We start from the raw sequence: 26,450 nt of genomic DNA, 5'->3' as shown, positions 1-26,450 counted from the left end.
ATGGTTTTCACCTCATTATCTATGGCTGCTCAACTGGATTTGGAAATTCTATAAGGACTCAGTCTCCCTTGCTGGGCTCAGTAGTTATACTCTGTTGCATCACATTAGTCTGCCCGGGAGTAAGAGAAATAATGGTGGAGTGTTTTTTCAAGGCTCCTAGAAGTTCCTCTGTTTCAGTTTCATCTAACTTATTGTTTCCGAAATTGTGGGTCGCGACCCGTTGGTGAGTCGTGTGAGATTCTTGGTGGGACGGGAAAGTTTAATGCAATAAATAAAGATACCTCTTCATTCTGTATTTATCTTGTCACATTTGAAGGGTTTCAAAGATAGAGGTAAAAAGTCAGCCTGTCTTCTGCTGCTTATTTTTGTTTCATATGAGAAATAGCATTTAAAAACCTCTCTCACTTTGCAGTCAGAGAAAGAAAAACAATGTGAATTATGTGACAATCTTGCTCAGGCCACATAAAATACAGATCTGTTCTTTGCAGCAAGCATATTAACCCTCTGCACTACTTTATGGAGAGTTAAAACTGGAACTAGAAAAAACTCCGATCTCTCTCTCTAGAAGAAACATTAATCAAAAGAGTTATCTTGACATTTTTATTTCATCCTGAAATCTGAACATAAGGAACTATGCATCAGCTTCTTTTAAATGCTAAACATAGCACCCCCACCTCAGGTCAGTGCCCCCCTCAGGTCAGCACCCAATGCAGCCGCACTGGTCGCACTGCCCTAAAGCCGGCCCTGATCTTGTTGGAGTACATGAAGTGTGAAAGGTTAGGATGTACATTTTTCGTAACACTCAAGAAAATTTAAATATCTATACATGAACTGTACACATTCAGCAGCTAGAAAAGCAAAAATGAAGCACATTTTAATGTAATTCTAAAGTGTGATGGAAACAAAGATTTGAATAGAATCAGAACAAATGAAGACCCTTTACTTAATGATACACAAATAATAAATATTCACTGAAATCCGTTTCCCACACATTATCGTTTGATTGCCATACAGTTATAGCACTAAAACTGTGTGTCTGTGCAAATGTAGTGACCAATTCAATGGAAAATGTACCATCTATACATTGAAATGCGCTACAACACAATACTTTAGTTACATTAAAATATTCACCTTGTTCATGTCCATTAAAGCTATGTGGGTCAGAAAAGTTTCTCGTATTAAAAAGTGGGTCATGGTTCTAAAAAGTTTGGGAAGCACTGATCAAACTGTTGGTCAATATACCCTTTACCAGAGTCTGGTTGACAGTAGACAAATTTAATAAATAAGGCGGGAGAGGGGCCCTCCCATTTTTAGGTTGAGGACCTAAAGGCTGCGCTTGCGCAGTCTCCGGTCGGAGATTTAATGTTTTTGAGTACGGGGCTTGAACCCGCCTCTCTCCTCCATCTCTCCTCCATTGGCTGGCTTCCTAAACGGAGGCCAGCCATTGGAGGAGAGAGACGTCACTCCAAACAAGCCCCGTCTCTTTCGGATTCAGGGGTGTGTTTTTGGCGTTCTTTTGCCCTGTGACGTCACCCGTCACTTAGAACGCCAAAACACGCCCCGAATCCGAAATTGTTTGGATGTTTGCGGCCGCCATTTTGCGTTTTTCTTGCTGCCGCGTGTATTGGCCCCCACCCCCGACCAAAGAACCACCTCTGTGCTGCGCGCCCCCGTGAAAGAGGCAATTGAGCCCCGGTGTTTGCACAAACTCGGCAGCTGCCAGAATCCCTATAAGGCCCGTTGTTTGCCTTTGCCACCTTCTTCCCGTTCCCTCCTCCGAACATTGGCTGCGGGCGTGGGGCCGGGCCAGGGCTCCTGCGGCTGGCTGCTCCAGCACGAAGGTAGTCGGACGAGTTCTGAGAAGGTTATCGGCGTCACACGTGGCCTTTGGCGACCCCTAGGAGGGCCGGAGCAAGAGACGGCCATCGCGACACTCCCGGCGACGTGAGGCAGAACCGGCCGGGAGCAGCAGAAATCGAGGCCCCGGCTCTTCCTGCAGGTGCACCGGACGGACTCAGAGGCCAACTGCAATATTCACCATGTATAGCGGGCACCGCGCGCTCAACGGGGTGTAATAATATTTGTTATTGCGGCGCCCATTCTGTCGACCTCAGAAGAATGAAAGGCTGTGTCTGCCCCACCGAGACTGGGACTCATGCCTGCATCAGGAACTTTAATCCAGTTGAACATAATCGGGAGCATTTCCTTTTTGGAGAGCAACTGCCAGGCCTGTTACTTTGAGAGGATGGGGTGAGGTGTGTGGACAGTGGTTATGGGGGGGGGGTTCCAGTGGGTCCATCGAGTGTGACAATGCGCGTGTGCGAGGAGGTGGGACGCAGAGGGGCGTGGTTGGGGGGCATCCTTCAAGGGTGGTTGCGGGGGGGAATTTATCCCGAAGTCTATTTATATTTTATTTATTTAATTAATGCATTTGTATATAGCACGGACTTTACCCAAAGGTGTCAGAGCGCCACACAATAGAGAATGAAAAATGAATGAAAATCTCTGAGTTATTTCAGGCTGAGGGGGGCGTCACACATTTTGTCCGGGGGTGGGTGGGAGGAGCTACAATTTTGTGTCGCGCCACTGGGAAAGCATCTCCCCAAAATACCCCGACCCCACACGTGCAATACGACAGCTTGTTTGCTATCTGGGGGCTGAGAGTTAGGGGCGGCTAGTTTTGCTAGAGTGGAGCCAGGGTACGTATAGCCAACACTTTTCGGCCCTTTCACACTCGCCTTGTGAGGTGCCGGGGGCAGAAAGCTTGGAAGTTTTGCCCCAGACCTGGACGGCCTTCTCTGAGCCCATGAAAGTTACTTGGCACGTGGCACACTTGTCCCTCCATTATAGACTTGCTCAGCATCTGGGAGGCTCCTCGAGACCCCCGTGACCTTGCAGCCTTGAGTATGATGCACAGTGCGCGCGCAGCGTGTCCCGAGTGCATCACAGGGGCACCAGTGTCTATGCACGCTCACTGAATTTGAATATGCATAATACCTGCTCATTACGCTTAGTACATTCATGTTGTGTGTTAAATGTAGCCAATGGGCCTAGTAAGGTTGTGACGTGCTTAGTTTGCTTAAGTGCACCATATGCCTTACTATCATACGGAATGCAGAGACACATAGCAGGGGCTCTATAAATAGACGAAGTTATTGGTATGTGCAAAATTTGTATACTATGTGGACTATGCGGTTGGTATGTACGTGCATACTGCTGAAGGTTGCAAGGTCAGCAGCGCGTTTCGACTACGGGCCTAAAGAAATGATTACATCACACCTATGCGAGCTTACTATTGACGCCAGGACTATATACAATTCGCTTCCTCCCCACCACCACTTCTTTTCGGCTCTTCAAAAGGGACCATGCAACTTTTCCCTCCCAAAAAGACCTATTTCTCATTAACACTTCGCACCGAACTCCCCCCCACCACTGACCCGCAGCACAGTTCACGATGCACTCTTGTAAAACTTCCAACCTTTCTCTTCTCTGCAAAGCGCCCTAAAGCCACCCAGAACCGATACAGCCGCTATACAAAATAAATAAAACTACAGACTGCTTGCTTGATATGCGCAATAGATGCAGAAGGCGTGCAGAGTGCATAGCGGTTCACGCTCATAATATAAACACCAGGGTGATACCCACAGTAGATGGGTGATGTAAGAGGAAAGCATTCCGATTGCCCAGCTCGGCCCAGGAGGCTCGGGGGGCACACTCGAGCCCCCGGCATCGGGCCCGGCTGGGCCCACGGGCCGCGCTCCGCCGACGCAGTTGCGTTGTGGCCAGGAGGGCCCACACCTGAGAGCGGAGTTACTACGCGGCAGCCCCGGGGTCTGTACACAGCGGGCCCCCACCGACACCTACCAAACGCGCACAGCGACGGCGTGGGAGTACTTTGGAGGCCACATTGGGGAGTTTACCCACAGCACAGCGACCGTCTGCCCTGCTGTGTGTCATAGACCCATCATAAGCCTTCTCGAAGCGGTGCCCAAGGGGCCACATCTACCCCGGGGTCCTGTTCGGTTGTTGCCGCCCCTTAGCCGGAGACCAGCTTGGAACATGAAGCAGTGGTAGAGAGACCCCTGAAGCGGTGCCCTTACGATTTCGCTCCTCCTCACCGGCTATTGTGCCGTGCTGACACCCGCCTCAGTGCAGCAGACGACTACGTCTGTGAATGATGGCCATAAGATCCATAGATGTGAACACTCAGGGAGTTTGGAATTAACTCTTTCTCCCAGCCTCGCAGACGGAAACATGAATGTGTGTGTGCGCGTGTGTGTCTGTGTGAGCGTGCCTGGCGTGTGTGTGCATCTGTGTATGTGTTCATGCCTGTGTGTGGTTGCCTTTGTATGTGAATGCATGTCTGTGTGTGTGCCTGTGTGTATGTGTGTGCGTTCCTGTGTATGCCCGTGTATGTTTGCGCATCTGTGTGTGTGCGTGCCTGGTCGTGTGTACGCATCTGTGTGTGTGTGCGCGCGTGCCTGGGCGTGTATGCGCATCTGTGTGTTTGTCTCTGTGTGTGTGTTTGCCTGTGTATGTAAAAGTATTTGTGCGTGAGTGTGTGTGCCTGTGGGTGTGCGTGCGTGCGTGTCCAAGGCAATGCAATCCTTCACTTCTTTCAAGATTAACATAAAAATGAATGTTCTGTTTGTACCTCAGGTGTCGTTGTCAGAATGAAATGACTGCGGATGTGGCCAGGCCTCGCCTCCACATGGGGTTCTGATTAGGTCTTTCCCGCCAGCCTGAAGTGTTTGTACAGTTAGGCGGAGCTCACCTTCTTGCCGGGCCTGGGCTCGGCGGCGTTGAATATGTGAGGTGTTATCTAGGAGTCTCCCCTAATCCTGTAAAATGAGTAAATCAGGGTGCAGTAGTGTTTTAGGTAATTCACATACATTTTCCCTTCTCTCCCCCTCCGACCTCCGATTCCCTGCCCCCTGGCTGTGCTTGCTTCCCTGCCCCCTGGCTGTGCTGGCTTCCCTGCCCCCTGGCTGTGCTGGCTTCCCTGCCCCCTGGCTGTGCTTGCTCCCCTGGCTGTGCTTGCTCCCCTGCCCCCTGGCTGTGCTTGCTCCCCTAACCCCTGGCTGTGCTTGCTTCCCTGCCCCCCTGGCTGTGCTTGCTTCCCTGCCCCCTGGCTGTGCTTGCTTCCCTGCCCCTGGCTGTGCTTGCTCCCCTGGCTGTGCTTGCTCCCCTGCCCCCTGGCTGTGCTTGCTTCTCTGGCTGTGCTTGCTTCCCTGGCTGTGCTTGCTTCCCTGGCTGTGCTTGCTTCCCTGCCCCCTCGCTGTGCTTGCTCTCCTGTGTGTGTATGTGGCTCTGTGTGTGTGTGGCTCTGTGTGTGTGTGTGGGCTCTGTGTGTGTGTGTGTGTGGGCTCTGTGTGTGTGTGTGTGTGGGCTCTGTGTGTGTGTGTGTGTGTGGGCTCTGTGTGTGTGTGTGTGGGCTCTGTGTGTGTGTGTGTGGGCTCTGTGTGTGTGGGGGCTCTGTGTGTGTGGGCTCTGTGTGTGTGTGGGCTCTGTGTGTGTGGGGGGGCTCTGTGTGTGTGTGGGGGCTCTGTGTGTGTGTGGGGCTCTGTGGGTGTGTGTGTGGGGCTCTGTGGGTGTGTGTGTGTGGGGCTCTGTGTGTGTGTGTGGGGCTCTGTGGGTGTGTGTGTGTGTGTGGCTCTGTATGTGGGTGTGGGTGGCTTTGTGTGTGTGGCTCTGTGTAGGTGTAAATGCAATAGGTCATGCATTTGCGAGCGATTAACCTATTGGCATTGTAAATGACAATGACATTTATTTAACGATTAAGCTATTGGCAATGTTAATGACAATGCTATTTATTCAAGATTTAAAAAAAAAAAATGTCATGAGCAATGCCAATAGCTCTACCTTGTATAATGCCGAGACCATTGCATTGTAAATGCTTGTTTTTGTAAGTTAATATGATAAACCTGGAATTCCTTACGGGCGCTATAAATTTCAGCTTTATAAGTTATGGGTGTAACTTGATTGATTGTTTTATATGGTTCCTGTCATTGACTCAACAATTTACATTCTGAAGAGGGTAGAAGAAAAAGTACCAAGTATCCAGGACAAAAGGTTCTGAATTTAGTTTACTTATCATAATGAGACTTTTGATGCCATTGTCACTTCTCCATATTGTGGGAGAGAATGTCTTTTAATTTCCCCAATTTGGTCTGTAATTGGTCAAAAAAATGTCCCAGCGGTGAGGGTAAAAGAACATGCGCACAGGCGTGCAATCTGGGTAATTTGTCAATTTGCTCCCACTGCGCTCAGCTTTGTGTAGTCCCCCTGCCACTGGGCCACTAAAAATCACACAACAACCTATACAGAAAGGAGCCCACAATCACTACATTTTTCACAAGCAAAATGCTTTGTACTAAGCATTTTGCTTGTGAAAAACATAGTGAGTGTGCGCTCCTTTCTGTATAAGATGTTGGTCTGTAATTGGGTCACATATTGCAAAAAGGGCTTAGTAGAGTCAGCTTCACGCTCCCAGACTTCTCGAAACCAAGTCAACCAAGGTTCTCGGCTTTCTCCCAAAGAGCAGTTCAAAGAGTTAGAGATCTGAGTTGTGTTAGCTTTCTTTAGGTGAACTGCCTCAGAGTGCTTAATCAACCATGGCAAGGACAAATCAGTGACCTCTTTAAGATAGAATAAGAGGTCCTATTATATCCATACCCGTTCTTTTAAGTGGTTCATCAATTATAGGTAGAGGATATATTAGAGCTCTTGCTGGGGGATTTGGGGGGTTCGACTATGCTTTTAGCAGATTTCACACTCCTGTCATACTGTTTAACTTGAGCAAATGCTCTGGCCAATAAAAGTCTTTTAGTATCGTTTATTCTGTTACCAATATGACCAGCAAGTAAGTAACTATGTGAGCTAAGAATAGGACGTGTCCCCTAAATAGCTGGCTATGTTGAACTCTCCCCCCTTTCCTTTAAAATAAACCATTCCTCTTCAAAAAATGGTGGCTTACCTCTCTCATCTTCTTCTTCTTCCTTGCACCTCTCCAGGTTTCTTGTAATAGGGGGTCCTTCCTTTGGGTTGTCTGGAAGTCTTGATCACTTCCCCAGACGTCTTTTCCCATTAGAGCTAAAATGGAGGGGGAGATGTGATACTTGTCTCTCCATTTTTTCCTTTCTATTTTTCTTTCCTTTAACAGGTGTAACTTCCCAGTCTTCCGAGGAAAAAGGAGTGTCTGTTAACCACAATTCCTTCCCTAGACTTTCCTGCAGAAGGGACTGAAACTGGGGATAAGCAGCTCCTCTAAAGAGAGACTCTGGTAGCTATGGTCCTACCCCAACCTTCAAATGTTTAGTTTTATCTTCTTTATCTTTAGTGTCTGCCTTATCTAAAGACTACTTTCTCTGCTCCCCATGTACTCATCATATCTTAAGGGCACCTTCCACTGGATTGCAGCTTATCTCTTTAATGTGAGAAGCCAGTACAGACTGCCCACAGCCTGTATCCAGTAGGGCCTGCACAGGATGACCATCAACTGAGATGAATTCGCTTCTCCTACACATAAGACCTTCTTAGTAACCCCAAATTCCATTGTTTCTTTTTCTTTACACTAAAAGTAAAATTGGGCAATGTGGCCTAGATTCCCAAAAGTTTTGGAGAGGAAAAGAAAATTGGAGCTCTGAGGTGTCCAGTATTATTCCTCCATTTTAATATTTCTAGTGCATCTCTTTGAATACAGATTTACATGCCCTCTCCACTACCATCAGCGCTTTTCAGTGCTCTCTCTGAATCTCTTGCGCGACCATACCCGAAGGCTGGCTTGTACTGGCACTCCACACCAGAATTAACTCACTCTCCCTTAGCATGATGAAAGCTCACAGTGAAGCTTGTACGCGTCTCCCGTTAACAAGAGCTCGCACAGAGCATACCGTTGTGTAGCAGGGTTTCTGTTCTCCCACAGAACTGTGCACAGAGGATTGGAACCTCAGCGAATTAGGGTGACCCAAAACTCACCTTAGTACCCAACAAACCCCTTACCGAGCTAGCTACAGTGTCTCATTGGTCATAACAAACTCCCAATGTTTAGACAAACCAGAACATGAGCTTACAATACCTCAGGTTACGTGGAACACATGAGCACTCTTTCGTTATACAATCATTTCAAACCAGAACGTCGAGAAAATGAGGACACGTGCACATTTGAAATATTTATTTACTAATGCCGTCTTCTCAGGCGCAGTATCTTAGATAATACAAGGAAACATGTTATCAGAAGCAAAGTTATCAGCATAGTTACTAGTCCATAGAAAGCAAATGGTGACAGCATGTTAACATGCTGTAATGACAAGAGTTAACAACACTTATTTCTCACCCTCCCTAACACACATATTATATTAATAGCTAAGAAGGTCTCTTTGGGTTTGAATTAGGCCAGACCCATACCTCAGGATCCTAGAATGAAGAGATCACATCAGCATACACCAGCTCTCTCTGCATGCGAACAGCATCAAGTGTGTTTGTGTGCTTCAAGCAAAGCAATATAAAACCCGCCTAAAGCCTAAAGTTGGCAGAAGCTGCACTTATGTTATGTCTATGAAGGCGCGAAGATCAGACCTCATAATAATTCAGTATCTTGTTGTTCCTGAAGCTTCAGCACTCTCTGTACAGACATAGTTTATTAAGCAAAGCTGATATCAGAGTAATAACATATTATTCTCATGTAAACCACAACGAACTACTAGGTTGAAAGCTAAATCAACAATTAAGTGTCGTGTGCAGAAGCAGCAAAAGGAAAAATGGCGTTTAAACATGTAATGTGCCTATGCTAACTTAACGCATTATAAAGATATATAGTAGCTATATGACACCCCCCCATGATCCGAGGACGGATAAGATAAGATAAGATAAGGGCAACTTCATGAAAGCAGAGTTCAAGAACTATGAGCAACCTTATAATCATAAAAAACTACAATATTAAAATCAAAACTCAAAAAATTTCAATTTCAAAAGTCAACAGTACTCAAGCCAATAGGACTGGGAGGTGAAAAAATGCAAAAGAAATCGGGGCAGCATCATAAACCAATAAGGGTCATCAAGGCAAGACCGAATATGCAAAATATGCAGCAACAGCCTCCAACAGGAAATCACCGTCTTCATCCGAAAACAGTTCAGCCATCCAATTCAAAAGAGGAAAAGAACAAACGTGTTCTCCCAGCACCGGAGTCTCTATTACCATCAGAGGACAACTCGGTGGGTTTTCAAGAAAGCTCAGTGCCAAGAAATCTTGCGCTGCTGTAAGAGTGTTCCAAGGACCCATTAGAAATGAAATGAAAAAGGTTCTTAATAAAGCGCACTGTGACCAAGCGGCTTCCTGGCTAAACATTAGTCCATGCATCGCTGCTAAGGCCATAATCCTGTCGCCAGTACAAACCAACTCGTGAGTAACGATGGGACTCATCAGCTGATTAAAGTCGACTTCAGGAGAAACCGGTCCGCAGAGACACAAATCAATGGCCCAATCGCAGTCACAGCTTAGGCAGTGAAATACAGGCTGGACACAGGTGAAGTAGGAAAATCGAAACGATAATCCAATCCAATCCAAAAATTCTTTATTTCGGTCATTTAGACCATAAAAGATACATACAGAACACAGTAAAACTTAGCCTATTAAAAACACATTTCATACAGTTCTTACAGCTGATTTCCCACCTAATCAAGGCAAAAAGAGGTTAAAAACAGGTCATAACAATGTCCACACATTAGAGAAATTTAGCCACCGCAAACACAATATGGGCAAGAGTGCATAATCCATATGCCGTGCTTAAAATCGCAAGCGGCAGCGTGCCATAATATTCAAGCATCCGGTTGCGAAACAGCGCCAGGAGGGGCTGAGCTGCTCCTTCCACATGTGGGGCATCCATATTTCAGGAAGCAAACAATCACTAGAACGGCTGCCGCTAGTGCCAGGATAACCGGGAATCCACCAAACAAACTCGAAAAAATGGAATGGAAGAAAGCAGGGATGACTCCAAAGATTTTTTCAAATGAAGTTACAAGACCACTGCTAACAGATTTAAAAAAATGCGCCAGGCCAGTTGTGGAGGACGCGTTAAAGATAGAATGTACCATCTCGCTGAAATGCAACGGTAAATCAGTATTTAAAAGGGCCTGAACCTCAGTCCGGGTGTTAGCTATGTGAAGGACGAAAGTCTCCCTAGCCGAACTCAAGGCCACTTCTTTCTGGGACAATAGAGCCCTTATTCTGCTCATGCCGCTGAATTCTGCTTTCAAGGCCAAATGGAAACCTCCATGTGTGGGTGGGTACAGGACATTTCTGCAGCAAACGACACGCTCAGTTACGGTTACCACATAAGCTACACCTCTAATTAACCCGCAACAATCTTCATTATTTAAAAGTAAATAACTTCCGTTTCCCAACAAGGTAAAAGTCGGGGTGATTGCAGGCACTGGAGTCCCTTTTAAAACACAGGCTAAGTTAGGCCGGTCCTGGTTACAAGAACCGTGCAATTGTATATGCCTACACATTAGCCAATGGTCTGGTGTTTCCGTACACTCCTCCCCATTCAGATAAACCTCCTGTCCGTCTTTCAAACATCTATAAGTGAAAGGAAGGGACCAGACTTCATGGAGAAATGCACTACCTAAGGGTTCATATCGACCTATGGCAACATATTTCATACAATTTGTAAATTTATACAAAGCAAAAGGCAAAGTTATTAAACCGTGGATAAGCCACGTTGCATCGTTGGCCTCTGCCACAGAGAAAGGCAAGGACTCCAATTTCTCAATATGTAACATAGAAAACGAAGCATCTCGCATGGAAAGCAAGCGCTGCTTGTCAGTCAAATTAAAGGGAGCAAAGAGAGAAGAAACATTCATGTAGGTCCATGGCACCTTGCCAGCCTTCAACGTTTGAAGGGTCCATGCAAATTGCATGATAGAACGTAATTGATTCTGACCATGGTACAACACAGACACTTCATCATGCACAATATCCACTACAGAAGACACAATATTATCTAAAGTGTAAATGCGGGAAGAAAGCATGTTCATACTATTATCTACCACAGCAAGCACTTTTTCTAGATTGGCTTGATCTATAGCTCTAAGGCGTGTCGCAGCCTCAATCTGTGACGTCTTCCAGATTTCATTGTAAACAGCATATATCCATCTTTTTGATCTACCACTAGCCGGGCCCTTTATGAAATCATTCAAATCTACATCCTCATTCAGCTTTGCAAGATGTAATTTAACTGCAGACAATGCTGAATGTTTCAGCCAATTCTGACACAACTTGCCCACAGAGTAAGTCGTGACAGAATGCTCAGTTTCAAAACGTGGATCAGGTCTCACCTGTGTAAAGCCATCAGATAAACCCAGAAAACGGTGCTGGCATGAATCCGCACTTCTGTGCCACACTAGCCAACCTTTTGGATCCATACTGGATATGTTAAATGATGAATTCAGCAATAGGGTTTGCAAGTCCCTAATCGAAAACTGAGTATAATTACTCCAGCCAGTATATTCTTCTAACTCTGGGATGGTCGGAGAATTAAATTTTTTAGAAGTAGCCAATCCAAAGCACGTCGTTTGTGAAATAGAAGAATTCAAAAACAACAATTGATTCGGGATGAGACAAGCACGGTGCAAAGCCTCAGTGCCTTGTACCTGCCAGTTTTTAGAACCCCAAACTGATTTTAAGTCAATAGTTTCCTTCCATAATTCATAGCCGCCAATAGCCAGCTGATCAAGAAAGAACTTAGAATACAACAATTTGGTATCGGTAAGTCTAACCTTGGACATAGGCTTCTGTGTCATTTTGAAATAAAAGGACTCGGGATTAGACTGATTGAAGTCAGTAAAATAAGTGTACTTTTTAAAAAAAAGTACTCGAACTGCCTTGTTTAGGAGCTGGGCAATGCTCCCATTGTGTAAAATTTACAGTATTCCTTCTGGATGCTGTTTTATGTAAGAAGTGATTGCCAAAATGTTGAAAGCAAAACAAATCACCATAATTAGCAGATTCTAAGTACAAATCCTCAGCATCAAAGGCAGCACAGTATTTCAAATCAGAAAACAAAGACTCTACGGCCTGAACATCCCAATCATCAGAACGTATGTTTTGTTTCACAACATCCCCCATGTTAACCCTAAGCACATTGGGGACATTAACAACCTCGGTATGGCCATGAATTTGAAACCTAACGGCATCCCACACTATCCCATCAAGGACAGGCCAAGCAGTGATGTTAACAAATGTCAAGTCTCTTTTCAACCTGTGTGCAGAATGCAATGAGGAAAGGAGGGCCAAAGTTCCATTTAGATGTCGAATGCATGTTCTTTCCTCGACATAGTGTCCCTTCATAATTCGAAAAAAATAAAAAATAAACCCAATTGACATAAAAAGGTAAATGGAAAAAAGCACCAGCCAAACATATGTCCAAGGTGGAATAAAAATTTTTTTTTTAAATAAGCTGGCATAAACTGCAAAACGTGTGGGTTTCTTCGAGGCATTGGAAACAGTGTCAAACGAAAATCTGGATTCTGTGGCCAAACGGGCTTGCAGGTCAGGCACAGACAAGTCAGTGGGGTAAGTATAGTCTATTTCAGCAAGGTCTGTACCGGGCAAAGTACTTAATAAAGGACTGGAAATAGCAGGCAACTCGATTGCCACTTCAGTTTCATGAATAGAAGCAGTGGGCAAAACTGAATTTCTCACAATGGAAGGACAGGAAACAGCCGGTGTCATGCTAAGAAGAATCGGCCACTCTGTGTATCTTGACATTGTCAATTGAGATAACCCTGTTTTCTATAACGACCAGGAAGTGGCGGTAAAATGACTGTTCTTGTGCCCTTCACTCCAAGTACTGGAACCGGAGCTCGATAGGAAGGACCAAATTCTTTCTTGTTGTCGATCTTCTCTCGAACCAGTTCTCCAACTTGATAGGAAAATACTTCAGACCTTTACTTGTGCAACCTATATTTTTATATGCGGCCACAACAATCTTCGCTAACTGTCGAGGTTTTTCGGCATCGGGTAGAGCAGCCAAAGCATTCGACACCTGAAAGTTCACCGCATCTCCCTTTATATTGGAGAGGATGAGATCGCTAACAATCTCAACAGAACCACACAGGCGCATACCCAATTCAACCGCTGCTTACGGTCCGTGATCATCCTGAACACGCTTAACGATCGTAGGCAGTACGGACATAGACGGGGTGCCGAAACACCTCGTATAAACGGCCGCAAAAGTTTTCCCCCAACTTTCACAGTCAACGAGTTCAGGAGTTAAATCCTTAGGCAAAGTAATCGTCAACATTCTATGTTTATCAGCAGGAGTAGAATTCGGAAACACAGCCTCCAGTTGGTCAAATTTCTCGGCAAGCCAGAAAGGGAAATCATCTTTATCATCGGGTCGCTTACCAAAAACCGAATTGACCATAACCGGATTGAGCCTTAAACCGCCATGTTCCGTTTGAACGGCCGGACCCCCCAGGGGACCTCCCGGGAGATGACGACCTATGTATTGCACTAATGCACGAATCACGGTAATCGAGACAACATGTAGTCTACGAATATCCGCCAAGGGACAAGCGCCGTGATTCGGGTGCGGGGTGAATCCACCCAATGCAGGCCAATTTGTGCCCGGAATGGACAATGGACCCAACCTCGCAGCGGACAAAGGGTGGGGTAGGGCGCCATCAAACCAAACGCGATGCTGCCAATGATCAATAGGTATTTCCAGTGCCCTGTACGGTGTATATTCAGCCGGTACAGGTGAGGGTGTGTAGGTGTGGAACACACCAGAATTTGCGTCCACTCCCGGAAACGTCACCCACGAATAAAACAGTTCGAAAGGGTACGCCGGATCTGCACACACCACCAAAATCACAGCCAAGCCATCTAACGGGACTTGGTAAGCCTGTAAATGGTTGCGCACCGCAATGCGACTATGCTGCGGGATGGCCACAGCCTGCGCCATGATTGCACCGGAATAACTGAAAAAACAAAGGAAACTTTGTAGCACAACTGGGTAGTAATTCAAAAGAAACCGTTTTAGATAGAATCAAGCTTGAAAAGACCTATTTAAAAAAATAGGTAGGTTTCACCGACACCACCGTTTTCCGGAAACGAAAGTGAAGGGGTTAAGGTTTGAACGATATACTACTCGAGTGTCATGATATAAGTCCACCAACGTATGGGCGCCATGTAGCACGGTTTCTGTTCTCCCACAGAACTGTGCACAGAGGATTGGAACCTCAGCGAATTAGGGTGACCCAAAACTCACTTTAGTACCCAACAAACCCCTTACCGAGCTAGCTACAGTGTCTCATTGGTCATAACAAACTCCCAATGTTTAGACAAACCAGAACATGAGCTTACAATACCTCAGGTTACGTGGAACACATGAGCACTCTTTCGTTATACAATCATTTCAAACCAGAACGTGGAGTAAATGAGGACACGTGCACATTTGAAATATTTATTTACTAATGCCGTCTTCTCAGGCGCAGTATCTTAGATAATACAAGGAAACATATTATCAGAAGCAAAGTTATCAGCATTGTTACTAGTCCATAAAAAGCAAATGGTGACAGCATGTTAACATGCTGTAATGAATAAGAGTTAACAACACTTATTTCTCACCCTCCCTAACACACATATTATATTAATAGCTAAGAAGGTCTCTTTGGGTTTGAATTAGGGCGGGCCCATACCTCAGGATCCTAGAATGAAGAGATCACATCAGCATACACCAGCTCTCTCTGCATGCGAACAGCATCAAGTGTGTTTGTGTGCTTCAAGCAAAGCAATATAAAACCCGCCTAAAGCCTAAAGTTGGCAGAAGCTGCACTTATGTTATGTCTATGAAGGCGCGAAGATCAGACCTCATAATAATTCAGTATCTTGTTGTTCCTGAAGCTTCAGCACTCTCTGTACAGACATAGTTTATTAAGCAAAGCTGATATCAGAGTAATAACATATTATTCTCATGTAAACCACAACGAACTACTAGGTTGAAAGCTAAATCAACAATTAAGTGTCGTGTGCAGAAGCAGCAAAAGGAAAAATGGCGTGTAAACATGTAATGTGCCTATGCTAACTTAACGCATTATAAAGATATATAGTAGCTATATGACAGTTGGAAATGTTGCAAATGATGAAATGACGATGAGCTAGGCACAAATTAGCCACTTGCCTTGATCTTTGTGGGATACAGTCAGATCCTCATAAATATTATAGCTCCATATGTTGTTCTTAACAATAATGCCATATACACAACAAACATGGAGTCTTCTCACAGGAGTGCTTGACTCAAACTTGTCACCAGTGAAGAAGTCCAGTATTCCATATAAAAGGTGGTCTGTTTTTTTCAGGATAAAAAGTACATTTTTAATGAAGGTCCCAACAGAATTGTATGATTGCAGGCTATTCCCCAGTTCTTCTCGTCAAACACATTATATATTCGATTACATCAATATTCCAAACAGGAATGGCATCATCAATAGAAGGACATAACACAGACCCTGCTGGCAAATAAAGGTTTTACATTGTGAACTGTGTGACAAGCACCATAGGAAGAGGCTTCGCATTTTTTAATAGTGAGAGACTGTGGTGTTGATGCATTCCATTTTATGGAATGTATCTACATCACTGTGAGAATGTGTGGGTTGTCATTGTAAGAATGTATGGGTGGGAATATTCTTTTGTTGGACAGTTGAAGATGCCGTCAAGTTGAAGAGGTTGTTTACCTCATGCAGAGTTGTTAATAAACTACTACCAATTCACTTGATGTCAACGGAGTGTACTTTACAAGCTAGCGACGGGGGACAACTCTGCAGGAATCCACGCAGGGTGATCGATCTAAAGAACATGGAATTTAACAAAATCTGAAGAGAAGGAGAACGGAGGATACTAAATGAGGTGAGCGACGGAACTAAGAGTGGAATAGAAGCGTGAGCAGGCGCAAATTAATATTATTATTTTAAAAAAGAGAATTGAAAGGAATTAAAAATTCGACTCACGGAGGCTGTTGGAAGCGCGAGGCGAAGGGAGCGATCCGAAGAGCAGTGATGTGATCTGGAACGAGCCTAAAGTGAAGTTGCGCGAGAGGACGAGAGCATTAAAGAGGAAGGAAATACTTGCTCTGCCTCTGAAGCGCGGCGCACGGCTTGATGAGGTAACACATAAGGCGGCCATTTTAGGAGAGGCTGAAACGCATGGAAGTGAATTAGGTTGCACCGAGGAGTCACGTAAGGCAACTATTTAAGTTCATTATTTCCACGGAAGAAGACGGCATCGGAGTAAATGATTAACAAGGTTATTTGTGTAAGCGGTAAGAAGAAGAAAAGAACTTTTAGCAAGCTGTGATTTATGGTGAGTGGAATAGCGGCGCATAGTTTAATTTGTGAAGCGCACTTGGTTTTAAGCTGTTGTGCAAGTGGGATGAAGGAAAATAATACCTTCAGCAAGCAGTGATTAATAATGACAGCGACGCAAGAAGCCACAGTATAATAAGAGAAGCGCTTTGAGATTAGAGCGCACATTGAAGGAGAGAAAAGACTTTTAAGCACTTAAATGTGTTAGACTTTCAAGTTTGAACATAATTGATGTGAATATCGGTGATATCGGATTTAAAGGAAAAAAAATATATATTATAATTTTTTCTCAGCACTTAAAGACTTACTTTTTTTCAACACTTAAATAACATTTAAAAATAGTTATTCTTCATTTAAGAGCCAAGAGGAATTGAAAATGTGTGCAGCACAAACTTTTACACTGACGCCACCAATTCCATTCTTAGCAGAACCAGGGGAACCACGCATAAAATGGCAAGAATGGAAAGTTTATTTCATTAATTATATGGCCACTATAAAAAATGAAAGCATGACACCGGAAATAAAAAAAGGCATATTATTGCATTCACTAGGACCAGCAGGGATTAGACAATATAATCAAATGCAGAAGAAAGAAAGAGGAGAAGATGAAGTGGATGTTTACACCAATGCTGTGGAAGACCTAGAAAAATATTATGCACCAACTGTTTGTGTTGCTATTGATAGATATACATTTTTCAGGAGGAAACAAGATCAGAATGAGAAGGTTGATGATTATTTGAGTGCTTTAAGGAAAATGGCAGAGCGTTGTCAATTTGGGCAAATAGAAGAGGAACTGATAAGGGATCAAATCATTATGTTAACCAAAAATAAAAGAGTACAGGAAAGATTGTGGACTATGGGAGATGGCACATTGAACAAGGTACTTGCGGTGGTAAGAAAAGCAGAAGTATCTGAGATGTGCTAAAGCAGCTTTAGAGGAAGAGAAAGGAAAAGAGAAGGAAGAAGTTTGTGTTGTGAGGAAAGTGGGAAAACCGAATAATAAACATTTTGAGAAAGAGATAATTAAAGAAGTTAAAAATGAAAGGAAAAGTGGTAATCCCGTGAGAACAGATTTAAGAAAAGAAACTCAAGGAAATCTGGCTTGTTACAGATGTGGAAGCTATAATCATTTAGCGAATAGCAAACTGTGTAGAGCTAGAGATCAAAAATGTGCTGTATGTGGTTTGTTAGGGCATTATGCATGTGCATGTAATAGGAAAGATAAAACAACAAGAGTTAAATATGTTAATGGAAAAGAGAAGGGAAATGAGACAGAGGAAGAACTCTCAGAAGAGGATGATGAGATTTTCATGATTAATGATACAATTTTAGATGTAAAGAGTAAAGGGAAGAGTAAACCATTGTGTGAAATTGTGGTGGCTGGTGTGAAGGTAGTGTTAGTGGCAGACTCTGGGTCACCTTACACTATTGTTAATTTAGAAATGTGGAAGGATACATTTATAAAAGAAATTGGTGAGGAACTTAGTGTCTGTGATGTAAACCCAATAAGTTTTACTGGTGAGAGTATACCTATGGTAGGATGTAGAGATGTCACATTTGAGTTTAAAGGACGGAAAGCAGAGGGAAGGATGTATGTTGCGGAATATGGTCCGAGTGTTTTAGGCTGGAGAGATCAGGGAAGTTTGACAATAATTTTAAACCCTAATAGCAAGGAGCAGGTACTTGTACTGAATGATGATGATTTGAGTAAGAAGATAAGTGACAATTTTGAGGATGTGTTCTCTGGGAAAATTGGTATGCTCAAGGGGTTTAAACATAGAATTAAGCTTAAAGAGAATGCGAAACCAGTTAATTTTAAGGACAGGAATGTACCTTTTGTTGTGAGGAATGAATTAGAAAAAGAATTACTTAGATTGGAAACAGCAGGGGTGATTGAGAGAATAGAATCATCAGAATGGATGTCTCCGATTGTTGTGGCAAGGAAATCGAATGGGAAAATTAGGTTGTGTGTGGATTTGAGGGGTGTGAACAGAGAAATCCAAGTTGATAAATATCCTCTACCAAAGATTAATGAGTTATTGTCTAGAACGAAAGGTATGAAATGGTTTTCTACTGTGGATTTGTCATCCGCTTATCATCAGATACAATTACATAAAGAAAGCAGGAAGATAACATTTTTTATAACTCCTTTTGGATGTTTTCAATACATCAGGATGTCGTTCGGACTAGCTTCCGCGGCATCGGTTTTTCAAAGAATAATGAGTGACATTTTGAAGGATATTCCTGGAGTATTATATTTCCAAGATGACATTCTAATAATGGGAGAGAACAGAGAGGTACATGATCAAACAGTGGAAGATGTATTTAATGTTTTGAGGAAAAAAGGTTTGACAGCTGAATATGAAAAATGTAAGTTTGCCAAAGACAAGGTTGCATATTTAGGTCACAACATAGGAAAAGATGGAATCTCCCCAAAAAAAGAATTAGTTGAAGCTGTGAAAGAGGCACCAGAACCGAGGAATAAGGAGGAACTTCGTTCATTTCTAGGCCTGGCGGAGTACTACTCCAAATTTGTAAGAAATGTTGCGGAGAAATCGTATGATTTAAGATAGTTACTTAAACAAAGAAGTACATTTGTGTGGAATAGTGCATGTAAAGAAAATGTTCAAATTTTAAAAAGAGACATTTGTAATGCGACACCCATAACGGGATTCGATCCAGAGTTGAGAAGTGTGTTAACAGTGGATGCGAGTGGAAGAGGTTTGGGTGCAGTTTTGACACAATGTGAAAAAGGGAATAAGGAGGTAGTAATAGGTTTTGCATCAAGGAGTCTAACACCAACGGAAGAATTATATTCAGTAATTGAAAGGGAAACCCTTGGTTGTGTGTGGGGAATGGAATATTTTAGGGTATTCTTGTGGGGTAATGAATTTGATGTGAGAACGGACCACAAACCATTAGTGAATTTGTTGACTACAGGTGGAATGGTGAAGGCATCAGCAAGGACAGCAAGACTGTCAATGAGGCTGCAAGATTTTAATTACAGGATAATGTATGTTCCTGGTGTGCAAAATAAGATTGCAGATTGTTTGAGTAGGATTCCGTTACCTATTAAGGAAGTACCGAAGAGTATTTGGGGTGATTATCAGGTTGCTATAGTTGAAGATGAAGGTATGGAATCTATTGACAGGAAAGATTGGATTTTAGAATATGAGAAAGATGAGATGTTGGGAAAAATAAAAGAAAAGATTTTGAAAGGATGGGGAGAAAGGAAACCTGATGCAGTAGAGGAAAGGAGTTTTTGGGAGGTGAGGAATGAATTGAGTATTGAGGCTGGATTTATTAGTAGGGGAAGAAGGAATGTACCACCTACTGGATTAAGGAAAAAGATAATTGAGCTATGTCATGAAGGACATTTTGGAATTGTAAGAACAAAGAAGAGAGTAAAGTGTTCATATCGGTGGCCAGGAGTAGACATTGAGGTAGAAAGGATTGTGAGAGAGTGTAAGGACTGTGCAGATTCAGATAAAAGTTTAAGGACTTTGAGACCACAATTGATGCCCATTGAGTGTCCAGAAATGGTGTGGGATTTACTAGCGATAGATTTTGTTGGTCCAGTGCAAACTAGGAATGGAGAGAATACATTTATCATTATTTTAATTTACATTTTTGAGTGATATGTTTTTGAAAGGATTGCCAAAAAGAATAATAACTGATAATGGAACACATTTTACTGCTCAAAAAGTAGAACATTTTTAAAAAAGGAATGGTGTATTTCATGCTAAAACTTCTGTGTATCTTCCCTCTGGAAATGGTGCAGTGGAACGATTTAATCGAGTCATCAAAGGCACTATTCAAATTGCTTGCGATATCAAAAAAAATTGGGAGGTAGAGATTAAAAAAATGCTTTGAGGTTATCGCTTAACACCATCTCTCACAGGTCACAGTCCCTTTGTTTTAATAAGGGAAAGGGAACCTTTCACAAAAGATAATATAGGGTGGATGGATAGTACCAAGCATATTGAATGGTCACTAGAGATTGTGAAGGAAAACATCATTAAGGCACAGCAAGTATACAAAAAAAATTATGATATGAGGAATGTTACTAGAATGGAAGATCTAAATGCTGGTGATTGGGTGAAAACAAAGAAACCTGGTAAAGTAGCTAAAGGAGAAAGTGTGTTTTCAAAACAATTAAAGGTAGTAGAATGTTTAAGAAATTCTGCTAGATTAAGTGACAATCGTGTCTGGCATATGAGTCGTATTGCAAAATGTAAAAACTTTGAAAAAACACAAAAAGGGGATATGTGGGGAACCACAGATATCTCTCCCACAGACATCCCAACTAAGATGTTTGATGATTGGTTGTGGGAGGATGAGGTTGAAGATGGAGTAGAGCTAGAACAGACTATGGGACAGCAGGAAACCATGGATGTGTCTCCTGGAATAGAAGAACAGGCTGGAATAGACTCGAGAAGAGTAGGAAGAATGGGAAGAGTCATTCATACTCCTTGGAAGCTCAGAGATTTTGTGCAGTCATAATTTTATTGTATTAATTACAGAAGTACATTGTATATTGTTGCTCTTTGTTTGTTTATATATAGGAGGGGGATGTGTGGTGTTGATGCATTCCATTTTATGGAATGTATCTACATCACTGTGAGAATGTGTGGGTTGTCATTGTAAGAATGTATGGGTGGGAATATTATTTTGTTGGACAGTTGAAGATGCCGTCAAGTTGAAGAGGTTGTGTACCTCATGCAGAGTTGTTAATAAACTACTACCAATTCACTTGATGTCAACGGAGTGTACTTTACAGAGACCTTCTTAAATAGATCACTAGTTCAGCAGATGTTGACATGAGCATGGTTAAAACATCAATCATTTCTCCAGTTCTCGCTTAGTTGTGCAAACTTTAGAATGAGGCTAACTTACTAGAACTATTAGGCTAAATGCACATTGTACAACATCAAATAATAAAATGGCAGTGGATTTGAAATACGCACAAATGTGCAATTACGCCAGGCTTTATTGTGCTAAAATTAAATCACAATTGTTAATACAAACAGAATGGCGTATTACATTTTACATCCTCGGTATTATTGCATCCTTTGTAGAGTTCTGAGTTGTCAACTCACATCACCACCCTCAGTATGCTTTGGACTGCTCTGCAGCACTACTGTGAGGGTGTAGAACAAAAGGAGAGTACTTGGTGTTCAGTTTAGGTCCAATCATAAAGTGGTCCCAGGACTTTGCTCATTTTCCTTTGGAATCAGTTGTGTTAGCCAGCCTAACGGAGTAATTAGCTCCTTTGCTCACAACTGACAGAGACATTATTAATGCATACCCTGTGTCAAACAGAGTAGGAAGGGGCTTTGCATCCTGCAAGTCCCTAACATGAATGGGTTTTATATTGTGACCTGATTGGCTTAGGGGAGCCTGTGTGCTTCCTAACTCTGGACCGGAAGAGAAGCAGACGAGAGACGACGTCGGTGGCCTTACAACGGCAAGTGAGATTTATTTTTTTAAACCCCACCCACCCCGCCTCGCCACCCTCGTTCAGTAGAAGCCACCACTGGTTGCGAACTGTTTGCAAGTACAACAGGAAGGGGTTTGATGTTGTGAACTCTCTGACAAACAAAATAGAAAGGATTTTTATGATGTAAAATGCGACAAATTAAATTGGAAGAAGTTTTACATTGTATTCTATGACTAATGCAACAGGAAGGGGGTTTACTTTGTGAACGTAGAGGTGCTTCTAGTGCTTTCTAGTTTAGGAGGGAGCAGGGTGGAATGGTTTTCATTGTGTACAATCTTAATTTGTAATGTGTAATATTACGTTTAGTATTTAGTAGTGTGGGAATTAAAGTGTGTGTTTTTTAAAACTAAAAACATTCATTTGATATTGATCTCTTAAGTGTTATTGTGTGCTTTTCCAGAGTTCTGCATTTCAACCCCAACCACTGAGTAAGCTCTTATTCGCTTTGCCTTGCTAAAGTTAGGGTCAAAAGGGGTGTATTTGATTCTCAGTATGGGTCCAATAGTAAGGTGGCCCTTGGACAGTGGAGGTGTCTCCCCCAAAACCCATTGCTGTGGCACTACAAGCTCCAGCAGGTGCACTACAGCTTGATACTGAAATAACACAGCAGTTGTGCAGGCAGCTGGTGACATTTGAATGTAGTGGGGCGTAACATGATTGTCGCACTGCACTGTGTTTAATAAAGCAATTATTTGGGTGTCACACCTCAAACACCCGCGCCCACCCGAAGCTACAGCTCTGTATACAGCAGACACACCGCATATTGCAAATCATAAGACAGGATGCGACTAGGGGCAGCTGCACGGCTAGATCCTGCCATTTGACAGGGCATCGGGCGAATGTACGTCACCGCCCAACAGAATCCTATCTTTCAACTCCTGCATTACACTAAGCATGCGCAGCATACCTAATGTAATGTCAATGGAGTGGCTGTGCAGAAATGAAAAGCGCCCTCAACTCAAAGATGCACAGTCGGAGTCCGCTGGACTCCTGCTGCTATCGCCTGCGTGCCTGCGCTGTGCGTTTCACCATGACTCATGTGCACTTGACTTGAGGCTGTGAAGCACAGGCCGGAAATGTAAACAGACAAATTACCGTCTGCTTACATTTCTTGCTGCCCGTGAGCAGTTTTTCTGTTGTTGATTCTGCCTAGTGGGGCGCCACACCCGGCGCCCCTATGGACCAGCCGCCACTGCTGCCAGCTCATATTGTTTTAGCGGCTCAGCAAATGGTATGATGTTACTGTTGTGCCAGACATCTCCTACTTTGGACATGCCCAACAGGTCCCATTTCTTTGATACCCTTCTATTGCTCGCACCCTCTCTAGTACATCTGCCTCTCAAGCAGGGTTTGTAGTGTCACTTTAGTATTCCACTCCAGGGCTGTTGTTCAGTGACGTAGCAAGAGGGGGGCATGAGTTTTGGGGGCGGTGACCTCCCACCGCTCTTTCCTGCCATCTCGGAGGCAGCAATTCCCAGTCCTTGCTCTTCAATTGGTCGCCAAGGGATGGCAAACGAACCTGAGCAATATCGCCAGCACCCTCGCAACCCCAGCGGGGCAGCAAACGCAGGGAATTGGAATTGGAATTGGAAGTGGATTTGTAGAGCGCATAGCTACCCGGAGGCGTCCCAGCGCTGTACTCATGGAATTAGCTCGGCGGCAGAGGGGACCTAAGGGAACATCCATGTTTTCAGGTGCTTACGGAATTTTAGTAGGTCGGTTTCCCTGCGACCCACTAAAATTCCGTAAGCTCCTGAAAACATGGATGTTCCCTTAGGCCCCCTCTGCCCCCAAGCTAATTCCATGAGCAGGGACAACCAGAGGGCTAGCTACGACACTGTACTTGTTTGGATGAGAAAGTCCAATCATTAACTACCTGAAGCTGGTACAATCACAAGTAGAGATGCAGCTTAAGAACGGCAATTCCCCCCTGTCCAGGGGTTTCCTGATCAGTGTGGCCAGGGCTATCCTCAAGTAACCCCAGCGCCCCAAATAAGGTCTGATCACATCGTCCACTGCTGTGAAAACCCCTTCGGAACATCAAATGGAGTGTTTTTTATGACGTAAAGACATTTTGGCAGGTAAATCATCTTATAAAGTTCGGCCCTGACCAGCAGAAAAAACTGGAGTCTTTGCCAGCGACCAACATCCATCCTCTATTGTTATCCATAACCATGGTGAGACTTTCCAAGATAAATAACTCATTGTCTGTTGTCACAAAGATGCCCTGGTATTTAAATCCAACTGGTCCCACCTGGGGGAATACCTCCAGATTCCTTTCTGCCCCACCTGTGAGAGCAGGTAGACTAACGATTTACACCAGTTAACACAGAGTCCCAAGTCCGACTCGAAAAATGCCAGAGTCTGGAGGATTGGAGGCATGGAGCGGTCTGGATCAGCCAGGCAGAGCAGTATGTCATTGGCATTTGGGGATACAACATCTTCCCACCCAGGGTATGAGTGCGCCCTGGTGAATCCAAAATGCCAGTGGTTAAACTGCCATGGCAAAAATATGGAGTATAACAGGCATCAGTAGCAAGAGCCCATGCCAAGGCCAAATTCCGTCTCGTTACTTTTTACCCATGCAATAGGATTTTTATAGAGGAGCCGCATCCAGGATAAATGGTTTGGGCCAAAACCCATCTTGTGAAGTACTGCCCACAGATAGGGCCATTCAAGAGAGTCAAACGAGTTCCCGGCATCAAAGGGTAGTAGGATAGCAAGTTCAGTAATTCTGTCCTAACGGGCTGGGCACCCCACCAGTTGCCTCCGGTTGTGTCTTGTTGCCTGATCGGGTATAAATTCAGACTGGTCAGGCTCCACCAGGGAGTCTATCACTCGCATTAGGTGATTTGCAAGGATCGTCACCAAGGTCTTGGTCTCTAGGTTGAGCAAGGAGATTGGCCTATTGGAGGCACACTCGTTAAAGGGCTTACCCAACTTGTGGATCAGCACTATTGTGGTCTTTCCTCTGATCCCACCGGAGGACCCCATCTTGTTGGGCTATGTAGACCTTATCTTGCATTAGACCCGCCTAGCAGGACTTGAACTTGGCGGGCAGGCCATTAAGGTCTTAAGATTTCCGTCTTTCATCTGGCCAATAACCTCTGAGATGTCCATCTCCGTAATCTCGGCTGGGAGGTCCCCTACAAAGTCCCTCAGGCTATTTTCATCCTCTCCGATCCAAGTTTGGTATATTTGGTGTTCTAGTCCGTCTGTTTCCATTTTCCCATCGGTTGGGGTAATACCAAAGAGACTCGGGATACACACAGCGGGTGCAAATGCCCATTGTGCACCCGGGCCACTTATTTAATACGGCACCTGAATGGCAAAGGTAGTTTTAAAGACACATGGGATCTCTGCAGCTCAGAGTCAAAGAAGGTTCCAAAACTTTCGTTGAGAGAGTAGTTCCAAATATAATTTGGTAGTAAGCGCCATACCTCCTAACTTGCTCATAAGTAAGAGAAGGAGGATTATCAGCAGTGTGATGCAATAGGAAATTGAAGACCAATGACTGCAAAAATAAACCCAGGTAACAACTACCATGAGAATAAAGTGCAGCAGAGCGAACAAAAAGGCACATAAATTCTGCCTGTTTTAACCATGGGAGGGAGAGGATGGAGGAGGAAGCCAGGACATGCCATGCTGTGGGTGAAAGGAGGCCAGGCAGTGTCGGATGCTGCAGTTCAAATGATAATCCAGTCTCAAAGCCGGGGATACTGATTTCTGAATGCTTGTTGGCGATAGGCTCTGGTACACTTTTCTACTCGCCTTGAGAATTTGCAACAAGTACACTTGGGCAAATGGTTTACAACATGTCTCATCGGACCTCTCAGGTCCCTAGGTCAATAGCCCTCTCTTCACCTCACGCTCAAGGCAGCTCATTTAAAGCACTTAATGGCTGATTAATTTGCAGTTCTGCACTGCACAAACATTAGGATCAATCAGTCATATAAGCCCTTAATTTTCAGGCCAAAAGCTGTTCACAACACAAATATTGAGATTTTAGTTGTATCTGCAGGCCCTATGTACAAACATTTAACCTTTCCCATGAGCCATCCAATTACAGATGGGAAGTAATTGTTCCTCCTGCTTAGCAGGAAGGCTGGTCCTCTAGCCATAGAAATGAGGATGTCTTGTACCATAATGTCATCAAGACCTAAATGAGAAAGGATTCAATTGACTATTTTAGAGTAAGCAGCAAAATGGGCATACCATAAGGGTCTGGCACGCCTACCCTCCTTCCTGTCATGGTCTCCATTTATGTAAAGCTCTGATTTAGTGAGTCCACCATTGCTTTCGTCCATCTAAGGGCAGTAAAATATGGGAAACACATTACATTTTGCATAACTCACAATAAAGTTGCTAGAAACACCAATCAAATGATCTTTCCTTACTTTACTATATTAAATGTTTTATATGCATTTGTCTCACTTTGACTGGTCTCAATTGTATGAACTGCTTTGGAATGTGCTAAATCAGGAGTCTCCAACCTTTTCTGTAGTGAGAGTTACTTCTGCTCAAGGAAAGCCTTCCTGAGCTACTACCAAATTGTATAACTGTAAAATAGTGACTACAGTACACT

This window comes from Lissotriton helveticus, chromosome 6, assembly GCF_964261635.1.
Source record: "Lissotriton helveticus chromosome 6, aLisHel1.1, whole genome shotgun sequence".
Lineage (NCBI taxonomy): Eukaryota > Metazoa > Chordata > Amphibia > Caudata > Salamandridae > Lissotriton > Lissotriton helveticus.
Note: the sequence above shows the minus strand (reverse complement) of the source record.